The sequence below is a fragment of the Bactrocera neohumeralis genome, chromosome 3 (genome assembly GCF_024586455.1).
Source record: "Bactrocera neohumeralis isolate Rockhampton chromosome 3, APGP_CSIRO_Bneo_wtdbg2-racon-allhic-juicebox.fasta_v2, whole genome shotgun sequence".
NCBI classification, from domain to species: Eukaryota; Metazoa; Arthropoda; class Insecta; order Diptera; family Tephritidae; genus Bactrocera; species Bactrocera neohumeralis.
Window position 1 is genome coordinate 48,208,523 of NC_065920.1, and position 19,836 is coordinate 48,228,358.

The window sequence follows — 19,836 nt, forward strand, 5'->3', positions numbered from 1 at the left end:
TAAATTAATGAAATAATTCAATTTAAATCTCAATGTCGCATGCCACAACAGAGACAATGAAAGTGAGCGGAGGTTTGCGCGCCAAGAAATTCACAATTGCAATAAAATTTATAAAATATGTGTGTATGCATGTATATATGTATGTAGGTATGTGTATATAAATTGTGTGTCCATATGTAATGTGAGTCGACTGACACTGGTCAGCAAAATTAATTAAGTTTTGACCAGATTTTACCCAGTTTTGACTCAAAAATGATAGTGTGATCAGGAAAAGATTCGCTCTGAATTTCAATTTCGGAAAAAAATCTGCTCTAAACATTGAGGTCCACATGTTTGGTATCTGCGACCTCGAAAGGCTATTGTTCGATTTCTATTATTTTAGGACGAGATGGCATACCTTAGATGCACTAGTTGCTTAAGATTTTTTTGCCATAACTTGTTTGGCTTAATTTATATTTTGTAAAGTGAAAGACTCAGACGGATTTTAATATTCATATATATATACATTAGGGTGTGTCATTCTGAGGCAACCTTTTTTTTCAACTGAAAGACAGGCTAAAAACTTACGAAAATGTGAAAAAAGTCACTCAAAAGATGAGCTCTTAATATTAATATTGAGAGGTGCCTGTTTCAAATTTTCTATTTTCCATATAAATTACATGGAAAAAAAATCATTTTTTTGTGGTGGTTATTGTGCGGGGGTTATAATATGTGCACGCGATGGCTGCCAGTAGGGATGGTAAACTCGATTCCGATTCTACTCGAGAGTCGAGTTTTCTCGTAGAATAATCGACGTCCGGCCACGCGTATTATACATTTAATAATATTATTTTTATATTAAACTATGCAATGCAGTGAAAATTTTATTTACGAATAAAGGCGAAAACGTTTTTGCCGGTATAAGAATCCAAGGGATTGTACTTAAATTTGAATATGTTCATACAAATAAATTTCATTTGAAAAAATAATGAATTTAAGGCTGCTTTCTCAATATCTGGTTACCAGCCTTTCTGTTCAGTTAATAGAATTGTCCATTTAATAGCGCGTTCATTTAAACGGGCTTTCACTGTATTTCTTTTATTTATGAATTCTTTTTTTTACTATCCTATCTTCTAAGTTGGTTCGAACTGAACACAGTGTGCTAAACTTTACTAAAATGGGTTCAGTAGTTTAGGAGTCCATCGCGGACAAACAACGTGACACGTAAATTTTATATATAAAGACGTTGGCATAGTTGTCGTTTGATTTTTCCCATTTTCACAACAAGTTATATGAATTTCGAAATAATGTCATGCACGAAATCTGGTTGAAATCTGTCGATCAGTCTCTGATATAGGATTTTACTTAAAGGTAAGCGATGGCATGCCCATTGTCCAATTTTTATACTGACTCTATGAAATTCTTTTGTACAACTCGTAAAATTTAATGTTTCTGACGCATTGATATTTTAATTTTACGCTCTTTTCGTAGTTCCCAACTTAGCCGTTATATGAAGAGCGGGTGTTGTTACCATATGATCTCATTCATTTTCACACCGTTTAAGGGGAGGGTTCGTCGAAAAAAGACCTTTTTTGTGAATTTAAAAAAAAAAATTATTGCTGTAGGTTTATTTTACTTATTATTTTATGAAAGTACAACATTTGAAGGATACTTAAAAAAAGTTTTATCAGAAAATAGCGAGGAATAACGGATTTATAGGCGATCTCTGCAGGCACCTCGAAAAAAAGTTTTTGTGCGGTGACCAGCCTACAGCATCACTGGATCATCTGAAACCAAAAAATCAAAATGCTTTCTTTAGTTTATTAGTTTATCTTTCAGTTGACGTCGAGTTTTTCTTAATTTTTCAATTTTTCAATTTTTGGTACCATTTTCATGACGATTTTAGACGAAAAAATCGACTTATTTGTTATTGTAAAATTCTTAGAAATTAAAATTTTTGGAAAAACTCGAAGTCATTCGAGAGCTATATACATATATATAGAATATTTGTACAAAAATTCAAAACGATCGATGCAGTAGTTTTTTCTGTAGGCTGGTCACCGACTTTAAAAATGACATATTTGGGAAAATCGATTCAAAGTTTTGTACACTCAGCGCAGGTAGCTGGAAGGCGCGCAAACCTAAGTTAGAGGTACTGTTATTCAACCTGCTGTAACTTCATTAGTTTTTCTCCGAATGACCTAAAACTTTAACACAATATTCTTGAGATGTTGATGGTTCAGAAAAAAAAATAAAAAAAATGAAAAAAAAAGTTGTCAAACCTTACCCCCCCCTCCTTCAGAATGTACCGAAAATGGTCATTGCCAGCAAGTTTGGTTGGTGCGCGATAATACTCTAAGTAAATATGCCTAAAGCATTTCATTTCAAAAATGGGTAAAATCGTGCCAATATTTCTTCTAGTCCCCATACAGCTCATATACATACATATTTTCGAACTTTCGGTTGACCTTATACCGCGTATGTAAGATAATACAATGAAATTTAGAGAGAATTTGTTTCTAATAACAGTACATCTTTGTGCCTACACTGGATCAAATCATGTGAATATGACCCCTAACTTTCCTAATTTAAGGATTTTCATAATCCGGCTTACTTTATACAATATAGATTGGTCTATCTGTGAGTGATCCAAATAATCTAATGATATATCGTTATACCACAATTGTTATTAAGTAAATTCAGAAAGCATATCGGCGTCTTCAAATGGACGTCGTTTTACAAGATAGATGAAAGTCTCAGAAAATGTTAAAGGCTTTCCCAAAAATCGAGTTTGAGAAGTGTTTCGACGATTAGAAGAAGCGGATAGGTGCATAATATCGGGAGCTATTGTAAAGGCGACAACATTAATATAGACGAATGAATAAATATTTTTTTCAAAAAATAAAAATTCTTGTTATTTTTTGAACACACTTTACATTACTTTAATGCTCGAAATATTTCAAATCGGTCACCGAATTACCCCAGCTCAAATATATTTATTATAGTATATAAAGACTTTTGTTTGTTTAGCAGACTCGTTACCGAATAAATCGATCAATGAGTGAGCTATCTTCCTAATATGAAAACATATTCTGGAATATACTATACTTGACTTTATCAGTCCAGATTTTCCGTTAGACACTATACGCGATATAGTGATTTCCATAAATTTTGACTATCCATCCGACTTCGTTTATGCCAACAGTTTTTTTTTTTAATTTCGTGGTTTAGCACTGAATTTGAATGAAATTGGTTTAGACTTTGGTTTAAAACTCATATCCCTTGCTTACTTGTTCACTTTATTTTGACTTAATATCGAAAAAAAGTCCAAATTCCAATCGAAAAATCTCCGTAAAAATATATGTACATAAAATGAAAATAGACCTCACCAAATGATTAAAACCTTTGTAAACTTTTTTACAGCTTAAAATTGTATCAGATGGGAAGTAAGGATTTGAGAGAAATGTCATGATCATAGTTCGAATTGTTAAAGTAGTTGCAGAGACATGAGCTTTAACAGGGTGATCCAAGTAGATACACTTCTTTCAGTAGCCTATTTTGACAGATCACGCGTGAGTCGTGTCAAGCTGTCATGTTATTTTTGTTCAGTACTGTTTGGCATTTCATCATGGAAAGACTTACGTCTGAACAACGTTTGCAAATCTTTCAACTTTATTACGAAAATTGACGTTCTGTAAAGAATGTGTTTCGCGCGATTCGCTCAACTTATGGCCAACATAATCGGCCAACTGAGCGCACTATTCGCAACACCATCATCCATCTTGAGACACAGCATTCATTATTGGATACAAAATACAGCTTATGCAAGAACCGAAGCGACTCGACCGTCTTAAGCGACATTGCTTCGTGCTGTGAGCTCTTGAAAAGTTCCAAGAAAATCTTATGGTTTCGAGTCAAATTTTGTTAAGCGATGAGGCCGATTTCTGGTACAATGGGTATGTAAACAAGCAAAATTGCCGAATTTGGGACGAAAAGCAACTTGAAGATATTCAAGAGCTGCCATTTCATCCAAAAAAAAAACAAAGGTTTGGTGTGGTTTGTGGGCCGGTCGAATCAACTGTCCACATTTCTTCAAAAATTATCCCAATGAGAATGTAACTGTCAATGACGACAGTTATCGCCGCAAGATAACCGACTATTTGATGCCTGAAATTGAAGCCTGTGAAAACGGCGACATTTGGTTTCAACATGACGGTGCCACTTTCTACAAATCGCATCAGTTAAGGTAGAGAACATTTCGGTGAGTGTTTTGGGCCAGTCGATTGGCCCCCAAGATCGTTTGATACCACACCGTTAAACTTATTCCTGTGGGGATATGTAAAGTTTAACGTGTGATTCGGGCCTTGCAGCAAAACACTCATCGAAAATTGGACTTAACGGATGGACCATATGAGTCGTAGCCGCGCAAAAAAAATAAAAAAAATAAATGCCAAAGATTTCGAATATTAATAAACATTCCCCACTAAATTTAAAGTAAGCGGGATGGACCATTTTAGAAAAAAACCTGCTGTGTTCAGTTTGTATCTATATGCTATAAAGCCGATCTGAACAAAAATTTTAAGAAAAAATAACCAAAATAAATTTGATTAGAATAAAATACATTGTCACTTTTCTGAAAGTTTTCCATACAAGAATTTAAATTCCGATCGTTTACTAAAGCTCTATATTAATAGTAGCAGACAAATAAGCAGCTTGCTTGAAGAGAAAATGACGTTTGTTTTTCAAAAAAAGTAGTAATATTCGTTATATATACAGACGGACACGGACATCTGTTAGTGGGCTTAATAACTGATCATTTATATATATACTTTATAGGGTTCCGACGCTTCATTTACAAACATCGTGACAAACTTAATATACCCTGTTCAGGGTATAAAAATAAATACCAAGGATTTCGAATATTAATAAATATTCCCCACTAAATTTGAAGTAGCTGTGGTTTTTCTTAAAAAAAGTAGGGATCACACTTTACTCAAAAGTAAACTATGTCACGCCCACTATCCACATTTCCATTTCTGGAAAAAACCTTATGTAATATCTTTAGGGTGATATACAAACATTTAATTTTCGTTGCAACAGGTCTATGGGTTTTTCAAAAGCCTGAAGCTTCACCGGACAGATTTACTTCCACTTTTAAGCAAAAAATTGCTTAATTTTAACAAAAAATTTTAACCAAAATAAATTTGATTAGAATAAAATACCTTTACTTTTCTTTATTTCTTTACAATTTAAATAATTATGTTAACTAGTGCATTCTCAATCGTACTCAAGTCTAATACTGCCCACACATGCGACACTCAAAATATAAATAAGATTGCTCGTGGTTAAACGTTTGTTTTGGTCCAATGAACATCTGTACCTCATAGTCATATTCGTTCATAACTTAAGGAACTTCGGGATGTGGGGGCATTCAACTCTACATCTGTTGCAAACGATAGTGGGCGGTACATAACTGAATAATTTCATTACCGATGTTATATGTTGCATTGCTTTTTTATACTCTCGCAACAAAGTTGCTAAGGAGAGTATTATAGTTTTGTTCACATAACGTTTGTTTGTAAGTCCTAAAACTAAAAGAGTCAGATATAGGGTTATATATACCAAAGTGATCAGGGTGTCGAGTAGAGTTGAAATCCGGATGTCTGTCTGTCCGTCCGTCTGTCCGCCCATGCAAGCTGTAACTTGAGTAAAAATTGAGATATCATGATGAAACTTGGTACACGTATTTATTGGCTACATAAGAAGGTTAAGTTCTAAGATGAGCAAAATCGGCCCACTGCCACGCCCACAAAATGGCGGAAACCGAAAACCTATAAAGTGTCATAACTAAGCCATAAATAAAGATATTAAAGTGAAATTTGGCACAAAGGATCGCATTAGGGAGGGGCATATTTGGACGTAATTTTTTTGGAAAAGTGGGCGTAGCCCCGCCCCCTACTAAGTTTTTTGTACATATCTCGGAAACTACTATAGCTATGTCAACCAAATTCTATAGAGTCGTTTCCTTCAGGCATTTTCATATACAGTTCAAAAATGGAAGAAATCAGATAATAACCACGCCCACCTCCCATACAAAGGTTATTTTGAAAATCACTAAAAGTGCGTTAACCGACAAACGTCAGAAACACTAAATTTTACGGAAGAAATGGCAGAAAGAAGCTGCACCCAGGCTTTTTTTAAAAATTGAAAATGGGCGTGGCGTCACCCACTTATGGACCAAAAACCATATCTCAGGAACTACTAATCTAATTAATTTTACAGCAAAATAAAAAAATATGTAAATGACGGATAATGAAATCTCGATTATCACTTTATCATGCGAGAGTATAAAATGTTCGGTGACACCCGAACTTAGCCCTTCTTCTTTACTTGTTATTTGAGTTGCTTTAGGTTTTGTACAGCAATTAGTTGCATAGAAAATACGAAACGTTTAAATATTTTTATTTAGCAGACATAACTTTCGAATCTCTAGGAAATAATCATCGATTTTGTTAAATCAAGCGATAATGAAGGTAGTGTAATTTCGAGATGTTTTGTTGATGCTCAGTTCACATGTTCCTTAGTGATGAAGTAATATAATTTTCGTGATAGTCACACCCACGAACCGATATAATTCAAAACTATAAAATCGTGGTTCTCTCGACCGTTACGAATGAAGCTTACAAAATCTAACTCGTGCAAAAACTGAATCCGAACGGCCATCGAGTGGGCCGGTGAATGGGCCAAAATTGAGATGGCCACCGTTCCCGATTCTCACAATAAATGGAAGATGTTGATGTGGATGACCTTGGCTTTCAACAAAATGGCGCTACGTGCCGTATATAGCCAAAGAAAGAAGGCCTGAGGGTTCTAAGATTGCGCGATTTAATATCCCTGTACTACTTTTTGTGGGGTTATGTGAAGTCACTTGTCTACGCAGATAATTCCGTGTGTTTGACGCTTTGAAAGAGAATATACGGCAACAATTGCTTAAAAAATTGGTCGAAAATTGCTGCTCTGGGCTGGAATTTATTCAAAACCATTTTCAATTTATTTAATACATAATGACAAACCCTATAAAATAAAGCTAATTTCTTGGCCTTAACATTATAACACATTAATAACAAGTATACCATTAACTATATGAATTTTATATCTTCTTGAAACCCAGTTGTCTAAAAAACGGCCTTTATATTTAATCTATGTTTCCTGAGTCAACAACGGTGTTGGGCTCTGTTACGGATATCTTTTCTTTGTCTAGAAGAACATGGCTTTCAGATCTTGTTAATGTGAACGTCTAAGTTTTAGGTCTTTTCCACAACATCTCCCTCATCTGCTTGTATTTAATTTTATATGGTGAACTTGAGTTGAAAAATAATTTACGATGCTTTTCCTGAATAAGCTAATAAGTTTTTAAAAGTCTATCTTTAGATCTAAGAAATCTACAAACTACTCTCCTACCTTTGTTGGTTGACTTTGAAGCCGCTTCGACATTACCAAAAACAAACTTTCGCATAAAGTGGTGTTGGAATTTAGTTTCTCAAAAAGAGAGCTGGTGAAAAAGTAACATTTGCAAGAAAAAATAATAAATGCAATTGTTAAGAGCCACCAGAGCCCTGATGTTCCGAAGATTCGTTCAACGTATCGTGGTTCGATTTAAGAAAAGTGGTAGTGTTATAATACCAAAAAAAATTTCAAAGTTACGCTCCAAGTCTGGTGAAGAGTAGGTAGAGGTAGAAGGTAGAGTTTTTGACTAGTTTCCAAAAACGTGCTAAGCATTAAAAATTAATGAAAGCCGAACGATGTGATTTAAATCAGAAATAATGCAAGTCTATGAATCATAAATCTTCCGCAGAACCTTTCTCTCGCAAATTCGTAACGCCAACTTATCAGCTGTTGTCATCAGATCGGGATACCAAGTTCAGACATAGCGGCATAAAGGCAGTCCCTTTTCGTGCTGTCGAAGGCGGATTTAAAATCGACGAAGAGGTGGTGTGTGTCGATCTTTCTTTCACGGGTCTTTTCCAAGATTTGGTGCATGGTGAAAATCTTGTCGATTGTAATTTTTCAAGTCTAAAGCCACACTGAAAACATCCAATCAGTTTGTTGACGGTGGGCTTAAGTCTTTCACACAATACACTCGATAGAACCTTTAAGCGATGTTGAGAAGGCTTATCTCACGGTTGTTGGCGCAGATTGTGGGGTATCCCTTTTTGTCAACTGGACAGAGTACACTTAAATTCCGCTACAAAAGTAGTTCGATAGGGACAGAAAACGACGCCACATTTTTCCCGCTCTTTTAACATTTCTCTTCAGTAAGATTTGCCATTTCCTCATGGAAAGATATACGATCCAGCAACGAGTCGAAATTATTAAATTTACTACCGAAATTCGAAGTCAGTGGCCTCAACTTTAAGAGTGTTACGTCCAATGTATGCTCATCATAATCGTCCTGTCAGATCAACAATTGAACGTCTAGTGGAAAAATTTGATTCCACAGGCACAGTACAAAATGTTCCTGTGCCAGTGAGACAAAGAAGTGTCCGTAGTGTCGAGAATATTGTTGCCGCTAGCGCATCAATTGAGGAAGATCCAAAACAATCTCTCACACGTCGTTCTCAAGCGTTGGGCATCTCTGTGACGTCGTTGTGGTGAATTTTACTAAAAGATCTTGGCCTACATCCTTACAGGATCACATTGACGCAAGAAATGGAGCCGCTTGATACCCGGAATCGTCGTATGTTCGTGAATTGGGCTGAGCAATAACTTGAAAATGATCCGGATTTTCATAGAAAAATCATCTTCAGCGATGAGGCTTATTTCTGGCTGAATGGCTTCGTCAATAAGCAAAATATGAGTTATTGGTCAGGCAGCAATCCATACGTACTCCATGAGTCAGCATTGCATCCCGAAAAAATTACGGTTTGGTGTGGTTTATGGGCAGGTGGCGTCATTGGGCCGTGCCTCTTTCATGATATTCCAGAACGGAACGTTACTGTGAATCGGAATCGCTACCGTTCAATGATAACCGATATGGACTTGGACAATATGTGCTTCCAACGGGACTGCGCCACAACCCGCACAGCAAATGTCACAATCGATTTATTGAAAACCAAGTTTGGTGAACGTGTTATCTCATGAAATGGCCCAGTTAATTGGCCGCCTCGGTCGTGCGATTTGACGCCGTTAGACTATTTCCTGTGGGTCTACGTCAAGTCTATATTCTATGGCAACAAGCCAGCGACGACTGATGAACTTCGTACAAATATCGAACGTGAAATTGCAGCAGCAGCGGCCGATTTATGCTTGAAAACCGTCGAAAATTGGGTTCAGCGTCTGGACTTCTGCAAGCGTGCCCATGGTGGCCATGTACAAGAAATCGAGTTCCTATGCATAATGGCATCGAATGTACTTATAAATAATTGTATTGATATCCCAAACCAAACTTTTGTAGCGCTCTTATTGAAAAACCCGTTACAAAGAACCTGATGCATGCTTCTTATCAGTTCCTCGCCGCTGCATTTGAATAGCACGGCCGACAATCCAGCGACAAACTGAACGACAAAAATTAAGTTCTTGTATGGAAAGCTGTTTTTATTTGTGAAGGGTATTAAAGCTTCGATGCAACCGAAGTTAAAGTTTTTTCTTGTTTTTTTATTTCTTGTGATTCAGTATTTGATAGCACTTTGGAAAGAGTTGTTTCTTATCTGGTTGAAAAGAACATACTGAGTCACAAAGTAGCTAACGGTATCTGCTTTTTTGCTTTCTAAGTATGTATGCATGTAAGTCTATTCAGTATTTAGGACCCTGTTGGCTTTACTCGCTCTGCATGCAAGTAGTGACTTTAAATATGAGATATTATGAAAAGAGATTAAGCAAAGAAGTTTGCAACTCTTTACCGGCTGAATAGGCTGGCAATTGAAAGTGCATATTAATGATCAACAACTTAGTATTTGTTTAGAGGTAACCCATTGCTGAAGGCAAATGAGAATTTTCGCAATATTTGTATAGTGTTTGCAAAACCAAAAGAATGTTAGTACTACTGCATATGAGGAACAGGTCAGTGCCACAGGGGCTTTGAAATTTGCTTAGTGTAACGGTATAAAGAGGCACATTTACATATTACGTACATAAATGCTTAAATGTTGTAGTCAAAATGAGGAACTTCTTTCATTTTCATGGTTGTACGTGATATGAAAAATTTAAGGACATAAGCTAAAGCTGACTTCCGAAACTTTTGTAATCCTGATTATTTGAAAAAAAAAAAAAATGCTTTTGAGACATTTGAGAAACGACGATTGTTTGACAAATCCTTAAACTTTTCTATAAAATATTTTGGTATGTACATATGTATGTATATACATATATATAATATCTGCGCTTACATATAAGCTTTAGAGTTTTGAAAAGCTTTTTCTTCCATTTGCGTTGTGCGGTGGTACTAACAAGTTTAAGTTCTAGTCCAAACCCCTAATAAAGACGCTTTTGCTAAATATCTTTTAATATCTCCATTTCTCAGTTTCCTCTTCCATATAATATTTCATATCAAACAACATTTTTATGCATTTTTAGAAATTAATATCTTAATTTAAGATACTTTATGGTTTTTGTCTCAGAGTACCTCTTTCAGGAGTTTCTGTGAATGTAGTAATAATATGTTCTTTTTCCAAGGTAGGAAAACTACTAATATCCGTTATGCGTTTTGTAGATAGACATTCAAGCTTTGGTAGGAAGTGTAGAACCATTTTCTTACTCCCTCTGACTTTGCACCTGCGGCAAATATTGTTATGTGGCATACCCAATAGGTCAATGTCTCTTATGGTAGCTGTAAGTCTGCAGATATTTTTCCTGGACTTATATAATTAGTTCTTAGTTCTTGTCATATTTTAATCATAACTGCTTCGTTATCTTGCACTAAGTTAGAGTTTTCTTTCTATTTTGAGCTATTTGTTGAAATTACATATTTAGCTCCCTCATGATCTTAACGGGCATGGTATTGTCTTCGTCTCAGATACGTCCACAGAGGCTCATGACTTTAAAAAGTAGTCTACTTTTTCGTTGCCGAAAATGTTCCTGTGAGCGGGAACCCAAATTATGAACAGGTGGAACAGGTTACTGTTAGTGAGCTTAAAGCCTTCCTTCAATTGTTGAACACGCTGGAACTGATCAGTGGCGTCGACAAGGCCAACAATGGCGCCTGGCTGTGATTATTATTATTATTTTTTTTTTTTAGATTGTGTATTGTATTTTTATAAAGTGTGTATCTAGTAGTAGTAGTAGTTTTTAATAATGGAGCGCAGCATCGTGGCATTAAGTCAACAAGTTTTTGGCATCTATCGTTGGAAATGGACTCCCATTTGTTCTTTACAGCCCGCCATAGTTGGTTTATCGATGTCGGTTTACAACGCGCAATAGAGTTCTTGACATCAGAATGAATGTCTAATTTTTCCACCATGTATTTTAACCAATAACGGAACTTTTCTTGAACTTCGGGTACTCAGGTCGTGATCGCCCAAACGCCGGCTTATAGTTCCAATACTTATACAAGGTGCATTCCAAAGTAAACAGGACTTAAAAAAAACAGAACAAATGGTTTTTTGGCAAAATCAATTTATTTTATTCAAAATAGTCTCCTTCTGCTTCAATACGGCTTTTTGCACGGTCCAAAAGCACGTCGAACGCGTGTTTTAGTTCGTCGGCCGGTTTGGCGGCCAGTATGAAGGTGCAAGCCTTTTGAATGGCCTCTACGTTTGCATAACGCTTTCCTTTCCTTTCATGGGCAAATGCATTTTTCCGAAAAGGAAGAAGTCGCACAGTGCCATATCAGGTGAATAGTTAATGGTTAAAATGTGATTTTTGGTCAAATAATCAGTCACAAGCGTCGAATCGAATGTTGGATTCTGAGCAATTTTTGGTCGTCAGTCAATTTGTGCGGAACCAGCCGTGCACTCACCTTTCGTAAGCTCAAATTTTCGGTCAAAATGCGATAAATCGATGTTTTGGAGATGTTCAATTCCATTTCCATGAATTTCAGTGATGATTTCGGCTGATTTTTGATGAATTCACGCGCACTTTCGATGGAATTTCTGGTGATAACTCAAAAAGTCCTGTCTACTTTGGAAGGAAGAAATCGAACGAAACTAAAGTTGGAGAATACAGTGAGTAAGAGAGAAGTTCCTAGCTTAATTCGATCAAATTGGCGAAGGTATGAACCTGTACTTTGTCGTGGTTGAGGAACAGTTTTTTCTTTATCAAAGGGGCCAGGTTTCCATACAACTCATCACTGAATCGGTTCGTGGTAGGTTCGACCGTAAAGTCCATTGTTTCTACTGGTCATTGGTTTTGCTACCACTTCTCATCGACAGTGTTACAGAAACTCCTTAAGACACTTAAACGATTTCAAACACATATGTGAAGTCCTCTTATAGCTGTGCTTGTTATTTGGAGCGCACAAACTCGGAACTTAACGCGCCAACTGATTTCTTGTGCCCAATTTTTATACAGGATGTGACTTCCTTCTTCTTCTTCTTTATTGTCGTAGACAACGCTTCTGTGGTTATAGCCGAGTTTAAAATAGCGCGCCAGTCGTTCTTCCTTTTCGCAATTTGGGTCCAATTGGAGATTCCAAGTGTAATCAGGTCCTCCTCCACCTGGTCTTTCCAACGGAGTGGAGGTCTTCCTCTGCTTCCCTCGGCGGGTACTGCATGGAATACTCTCAGACTCAGACTACTCTGGAGTGTTTTCATTTATTCGGATGACATTACCAAGCCAGCGGAGCCGCTGTCACTTAATTCGCTGAACTATGTCACTGCAGTCGTATATGTACATCGTAAAGCTCATCGTTCAAGAGACTGCGGTGTTCGCCGTTGCCAATGCGCAAAGGACCATCCAAGATTTATTTATGGATATGTCTAAAATTGACTTTTAAAATGCTTAAAAATGTTAGTTATCCCACACATAAACCGTTCATCGTTGTAGGCGTTTTCGATGCCAAAAACTAGAAGCGAATTACTGACCTCATTTTCCATTTTTATAAAATGAAACAAAACAAGAAAAACGTTAACTTCGGCTGCACCGAAGCTAATATAACCTTCACAGGTGCATTTCTTTTAGTAACTATGTGTTCAGTTTGTATGGAAGATACATACTTATATGCTATAGTGATCCGATATGGACAATTTTTTCGGAGATTATATTATTACCTTAAGCAGTAATCCATGTCAAATTTCGTGAATATACCACGTCAAATGCGAAAGTTTTCCATACAAGCCCTTGATTCCGATCGTTCGGTTTGTATGGCAGCTATATGCAATAGCGAGCCGATTTGAACAATTTCTTCGGAGATTAAATTGTTGTCTTAGAAAATAATCTATACCAAATTTCGTGAATATATCTTGTCAAATGCGAAAGTTTTCCATACAAGCCCTTGATTCCGATCGTTCGGTTTGTATGGCAGCTATATGCTATAGTAAGCCGATCTGAACAATTTCTTCGTATATTACATTATTATCTTAGAAAATAACCTGTGCCAACTTTTGTGAAGATACATTGTCAAATGCGAAAGTTTTCCATACAAGCCCTTGATTCCGATCGTTCGGTTTGTATGGCAGCTATATGTTATAGTAAGCCGATCTGAACAATTTCTTCGTATATTACATTATTATCTTAGAAAATAACCTCAGCCTACTTTAGTGAAGATACATTGTCAAATGTGAAAGTTTTCCATACAATAATTCGATTCCGATCGTTCAGTTTGTATGGCAGCTATATGTTATAGTGATCCGATATCGGCAGTTCCGACAAATGAGCAAATTCTTGAAGATAAAAAAATTTTAAAACAATATCTTGAAAACTGAGGGACTAGTTCGTATATATACACACAGACGGACAGACAGACGAACATGGCTAAATCGACTCAGCTCAACATACTGATCATTAATATATATATACTTTATAGGGTCTCCGACGTTTCCTTCTGGGTGTTACAAACTTCGTAGCAAACTTAGTATACCCTGTTCAGGGTATAATAGTCTAATTCGGCTGAAATTTTGACCGTGCCCGTCTACGAGATGCAATATCGTCACATATCCGATGGTTAAGTACTTATCAGACCGCGTTCGTAGGCTCTGTGCTCAAATTGTATTTAATCCTCTAAGTGATAAATGCGACTAATACTTAAAATTTATACTGGCTTTAGCGCACAGATTAACCGACATAGTTAATTGGCCGAAATTCATTTTATGAATGCAAAAATAATACGGAACTTTAACTACTACATTTACGCCACAAATGAAGTAGCTACACACAACATACAAATGTCGTTATATACATATGTATGTATGTATGTACATGTATGTGTAAGTTATATGGGGTAGTTAGTAGCACAGAAAAATTTTCGACGGCCCATAATTCATGTAAATGCAATTTTAGCTGATTAATATTTTGAGTCACGTGCCCGGCGGCAAGTGTGGGCTCAGGACGCGCATCGCGCGCCTACAACTGTAATGAAATCATTTATGAAGATTTATTGCCGCACGTTGCATGCCGTCGAGTCACCAGCTTAGCACCCTGCATCCACAGCGCAGATACCAGCAGCGAATAGCAACGAAAGGCAACAAATGCAGCAACCGTAAACATTTCGTTGCACGCGCTCAAATGGCGCAACAGATGTGCCCAGTTGCCATTGACTAAGCTATTGCCAGTTGCAACTAAGCATGCCTGTTGTCCGTTATTTAAATACACACATACATATATACAAACACTTGTGCGCTTTCGCCGCTATGCTAAATATTTTGCTGTGGGCTATTTTAAGGCACTGTCGTGTTTGTTATGCCAAATATTCTACTCATCTTGCAACATTAACTGCAGCACGTGCATTCCATCACTATGTGCGCATGGTAGTGTGCTCTGTCGCTGAATAACGAGCGTACACAATTATGAGCACGCTTAGACATAGTGACGCCGACGAGATTGAGCTACTTAAATGTTGTTGTGGTTGTTGTAAAAAAATATAGTTAAATGAGCTAATCTATAGAAACGTTACCCTGCTGCAGCGGTTGTCTAGCAGTTTTAAGCGATTAGTTGACTGGGTGGCATAGTATTAAGCTGCAGTATGGTAGAAATATTTTATGAAACAAGAAAAAACTTTAACTTCGGCTGCACGGAAGCTAGAAAAGCCTTCACTCGCGCATTTTGTATAGAATAAAACAGTATAAATATACCTTATCAAATAAAAAAGTTCTCCCTTTAAGGACTAAATTGAATCACGTGCTAAAGCTGTTCGATCTAAACCATTTCATTGGAGATTTCAGAGACACCTTAGATAATAATCTAAGTATGTCACAATATTAAAAATATCGAGATGTATTCACAAGATTCGGTATAAGGAAACTGTGGGACAGCGTTTCAAGCTCCTTAGCTGCAAACGAAGCCATTAATTTTCGGAATAGACAAAAGGACAGCTGATCCTATGAGGAATGCAGAGTCGTACTTGCCTATATCGCAACGTTACAACCAAACCCAATACGTGCAGAATGGGATAGATACAGAGTGTTGAAGACAGAAGCAAGACGCGAAATGTGTGAGTACAAAGAGCTTGATAAGCTGGTCGACAGGGGTGATGCTCGAAATTTCAACGAAAAGATGCGGCGACTAGCAGAAGGTTTCAAGACTGGAGCATACTCTTGTGGAACTCCCAAAGGTGATCTAGTTACCGATGCCCAGAGCAAACTGAAATTATGAAGAAACAATAAACTGATTGGACCTTATCAGTGTGGCTTCGGGTTTGTAAAATCAACAACTGATCAGACAATCACCATGCTCCAAATCTTGAAAAAGAACCGTGAAAAAAGAATCGACACACGCCACCTCTTCGTCGATTTTAGAGCTGCTTTTTATGACATGAAAAGGAGCTGCCTTTATGCTGTTATGTCTGAATTTGATATCCCCGCAAAACTATTACGGCTGTGTAAACTGACGTTGAGCAACAGCAAAAGCTCCGTTAGGATAAGGAAGGACCTCTCCAAGCCGTTTGATACTAAACAAGTTTTCAGACAAGGTCACTACTTATCATGCGACTTCTTTAATCTACTGCTGGAGAAAATAACTTGAGCTGCAGAACTTAAGTCCTCTTTCGATGAACAAACTCCAAATTCTATAAGTCGCTCCTCATCCCCGTCCTGCTGTATGCTGCGGAGGCATGAGCGATGACAACATCTGACGAGCGACGGAAGATTTATGGTTCTTTGCACATAGACAACGGCCATTACCGCATTCGATGGGACGATGAGCTGTATGAGTTATACGACGACATTGACATAATTTAGAGACAGCGGATACGCTGGCTAGGTCATGTCGTCCGAATGAATGAAAACACTCCAGCTTTGAGAGTATTCGACGCAGTAGCCGCCGGGGGAAGCAGAGGAAGGGGAAGAAATCCACTGCGTTGAAAATACCAAGTGGAGAAGGAATGGCTACACTTAGAATCACCAATTGGCGCCAAACAGCCACAAGGAAGAACGTGTGGCGTGCTGTTGTAAACTCGGCTATAACCGCGTAAGCGGTTCTACGTCAATAAAGAAGAAGATTCAAGAATTTGCATGAATATTGCTCGTGATGGAAATCAGTATATTTATACTCTCGCAACAAAGTTGCTAAGGAGAGTATTGTAGTTTTGTTCACATAATGGTTGTTTGTAAGTCCTAAAACTAAAAGAGTCAGATATAGGGTTATACATATATACCAAAGTGATCAGGGTGACGAGTAGAGTTGAAATCCGGATGTCTGTCTGTCCGTCCGTGCAAGCTGTAACTTGAGTAAAAATTGAGATACCATGATGAAATTTGGTACACGTAGTTCTTGGCTCCATAAGAAGGTTAAGTTCGAAGATGGGCAAAATCGGCCCACTGCCACACCACAAAATGGCGAAAACCGAAATCCTATAAAGTGTCATAACTAAGCCATAAATAAAGATATTAAAATGAAATTTGACACAAAGGATCGCATTAGGGAGGGGCATATTTGGACGTAATTTTTTGGAAAAGTGGGCGTGGCCCCGCCCCCTACTAAATTTTTTGTACATATCTCGGAAACTACTATAGCTATGTCAACCAAACTCTATAGAGTCGTTTCCTTCAAGCATTTCCATATACAGTTCAAAAATGGAAGAAATCGGATAATAACCGCGCCCACCTCCCATACAAAGGTTATGTTGAAAATCACTAAAAGTGCGTTAACGGACTAACAAAAAACGTCAGAAACACTAAATTTTACGGAAGAAATTGCAGAAGGAAGCTGCACCCAGGCTTTTTTTAAATTGAAAATGGGCCATGGACCAAAAACCATATCTCAGGAATTACTATACCGATTTCAATGAAATTCGGTATATAATATTTTCTTAACACCCTGATGACATGTACGAAATATAGGTGAAATCGGTTCACAACCACGCCTTCTTCCAATATAACGCTATTTTGAATTCCATCTGATGCCTTCTCTGTATAATATATAGTACATTAGGAACCAATGATGATAGCGGAATAAAACTTTACAAAAATACGGTATTTGAAAAATATTTAAATGACGTATAATGAAATCTCGATTATCACTTTACCATGCGAGAGTATAAAATGTTCGGTGACACCCGAACTTAGCCCTTCCTTACTTGTTAATATTTAAGTTTGTGACCGGTTTTGGGATAAAGTCCTATGCTTTGTTTTATATCTCTTTGGATGCAGAAGTTGTGTAATTCACTTTTAGGTGAAATATCTCAGCTAATGTATAATGGACTTGGACTACTATATACAGTGCTTTTGAATTCACAAAATAGAATTCCTTTATTCAGAACTCATAAGTAGGCAAACGCTATTAGGTAAATAAAAATCTACTTATATTGGTTCCCGCCATCTCAGCGGGATGTCTGAAAATGTGTGCTCCCAGATGCTTAAGCATTGATCTCGCAAAGGCGCAAGAAACAAAAATAAAGTGTTGTTAACCTTACCAATTGAAAGTCGCTAAGTTAATGAACAGTTAGAACATCTACAACTAAGGAAAGTCCAACTGGGAGGGAGGGATTTCAGTATAAATCTTGTGAACCACTTCCGGCCCAATCGATCTTGCGACAGGGCAAGAACAATTGTTAGCCCAGCGCTGGCTCGGAACCGGCTTCAGTCCCATATTATCTCAGACAAAGTGGTTCTGAATGCTCCGTAGAACATTTCCCGCATACGCGATTTTTCCGTCTTCTTTGCTTCCTGTAAATTAACACCCATAATATACATATATACCATAGTACATACCATATGTATAGTAGTTTCCATAAATCGTTGCGTGGAACGTCTTAAGCGAACACGGGGTCTTCTGTCAAGTGTATGCGTGTCTCAGTGTATGCGTATGGAAAATATGAAAAACGTTCGATAAATACGATTAAGCGCGTGCTGTTCACACTTCAACCAATCAAGCCAACAGCTAGCTTCCGTTAAGGAAGTAGCAAAATCGACAAATTGGTTTTTCACACCACCCAACACAATGCAAACGGGACACTTTACGGACACACACAAACCTACAACTGCCTTCTCACCTACTTGTAAATAGTACTTAGAATGAGCGTTGAGTGATGTGTGTGGACATGGGAAATCAAAGCAGCTAGTTGACTATTCGATGACTTTGTGTCATGTTGTACCTGCTGATGGTTGACAGCGGCGAAGGAAAATGGACTGAAATGGACTTAAATGCAATTTTGTGAATTTTGAAAAGAAATTCAATTTACTTCCAACAATGCTGATTGTGATAGTCGCCAACTACCTTTTCATAATGGGATTTAGTTATTATATTTATTATTGAATATTTTTGGCATTTGACGATTAGTGGAAATGAGTGATGGACAGTTTTTGTGGAAGTGTCTGCCACTTACACTCTTTGGGTTAATATACAGAGTGCTAGTTTAATTTTCAGTGTTTCGTTGTATGAACAGAACCCATTCCAGGTGTTGTTATTATTTTTTATATTTTTAAGACACATCAACTCTTTTAAAATCTATAGTATATATAACCCATTTAAGCAGAAATTGAGAATAGTACAGTTTATTGGCATCCCGTTTGAAGAGCATCTCATTATGCTAAATAAAGGAAATAGGAAAATATACGAGGGTGGTTTGACAAAACAGTAATTCTTATACTTTTATATAATTTACAAGTTTGAACTATTAAAACTTGTCTAAAATCTGAGGAGACAGCAGCGTCTAAAGTTAGCGAAACATTAACGGCTTTATAACTCGAAAACGCTTAACAAATATTACTACTCGCATTATTTGAAAACTGAAATTCAACTATACCAAAAATGCTAGATAGTTCGATGCGAGATTTTACTGACGTTGAGTTGGAAAAGTCGGATGACGGTGTACACCTTGGACAATAACCAAAATAATAATAACAATAATAAATTTGGTAAAGATATCTCGTCAAATGAAAATGTTTTACACAACGGGTGATCCAAGTGGTATTTTTTTCAATAGCCTTTTTTCGACAGATCAGACAGAACATGCGTCGTGTCAAGCTGTCATATTATTTTTGTTTTGTATTGTTTGGTATTTCATCTAAGAGAGACTCACAAATCGTTCATCTTTATTACGAAAATTCACGTTGAAAGTATACAGAATACAGCTTGTGCAAGAACTGAAGCCGCTCGACCTTCGTTAGCGACATTGCTTCGCTCTATGAGATTTTCCAAAAAGATCCGACGCTTTCGAGTCAAATTTTGTTCAGCGATGAGACCCCTTTCTGGCACATTAGGTACGTATACAAGCAAAATTGCGGCATTTGGGACGAAGAGTAACCTGAAGAGATTCAATAGCTGCCATTT

General features: G+C 37.2%; 2 protein-coding genes across 2 annotated transcripts in view; both read left to right on the plus strand.

Annotated features, from left to right (window-relative positions):
• Positions 1–19,836, plus strand: part of LOC126752523 (uncharacterized) — a 227,239-nt gene that overhangs the window by 94,837 nt on the left and 112,566 nt on the right. The window lies entirely within an intron of this gene.
• The window catches only part of LOC126752561 (solute carrier organic anion transporter family member 4A1), a 40,809-nt gene that overhangs the window by 496 nt on the left and 20,477 nt on the right, over positions 1–19,836 (plus strand). The gene's annotated exons all lie outside the window — the stretch shown is intronic.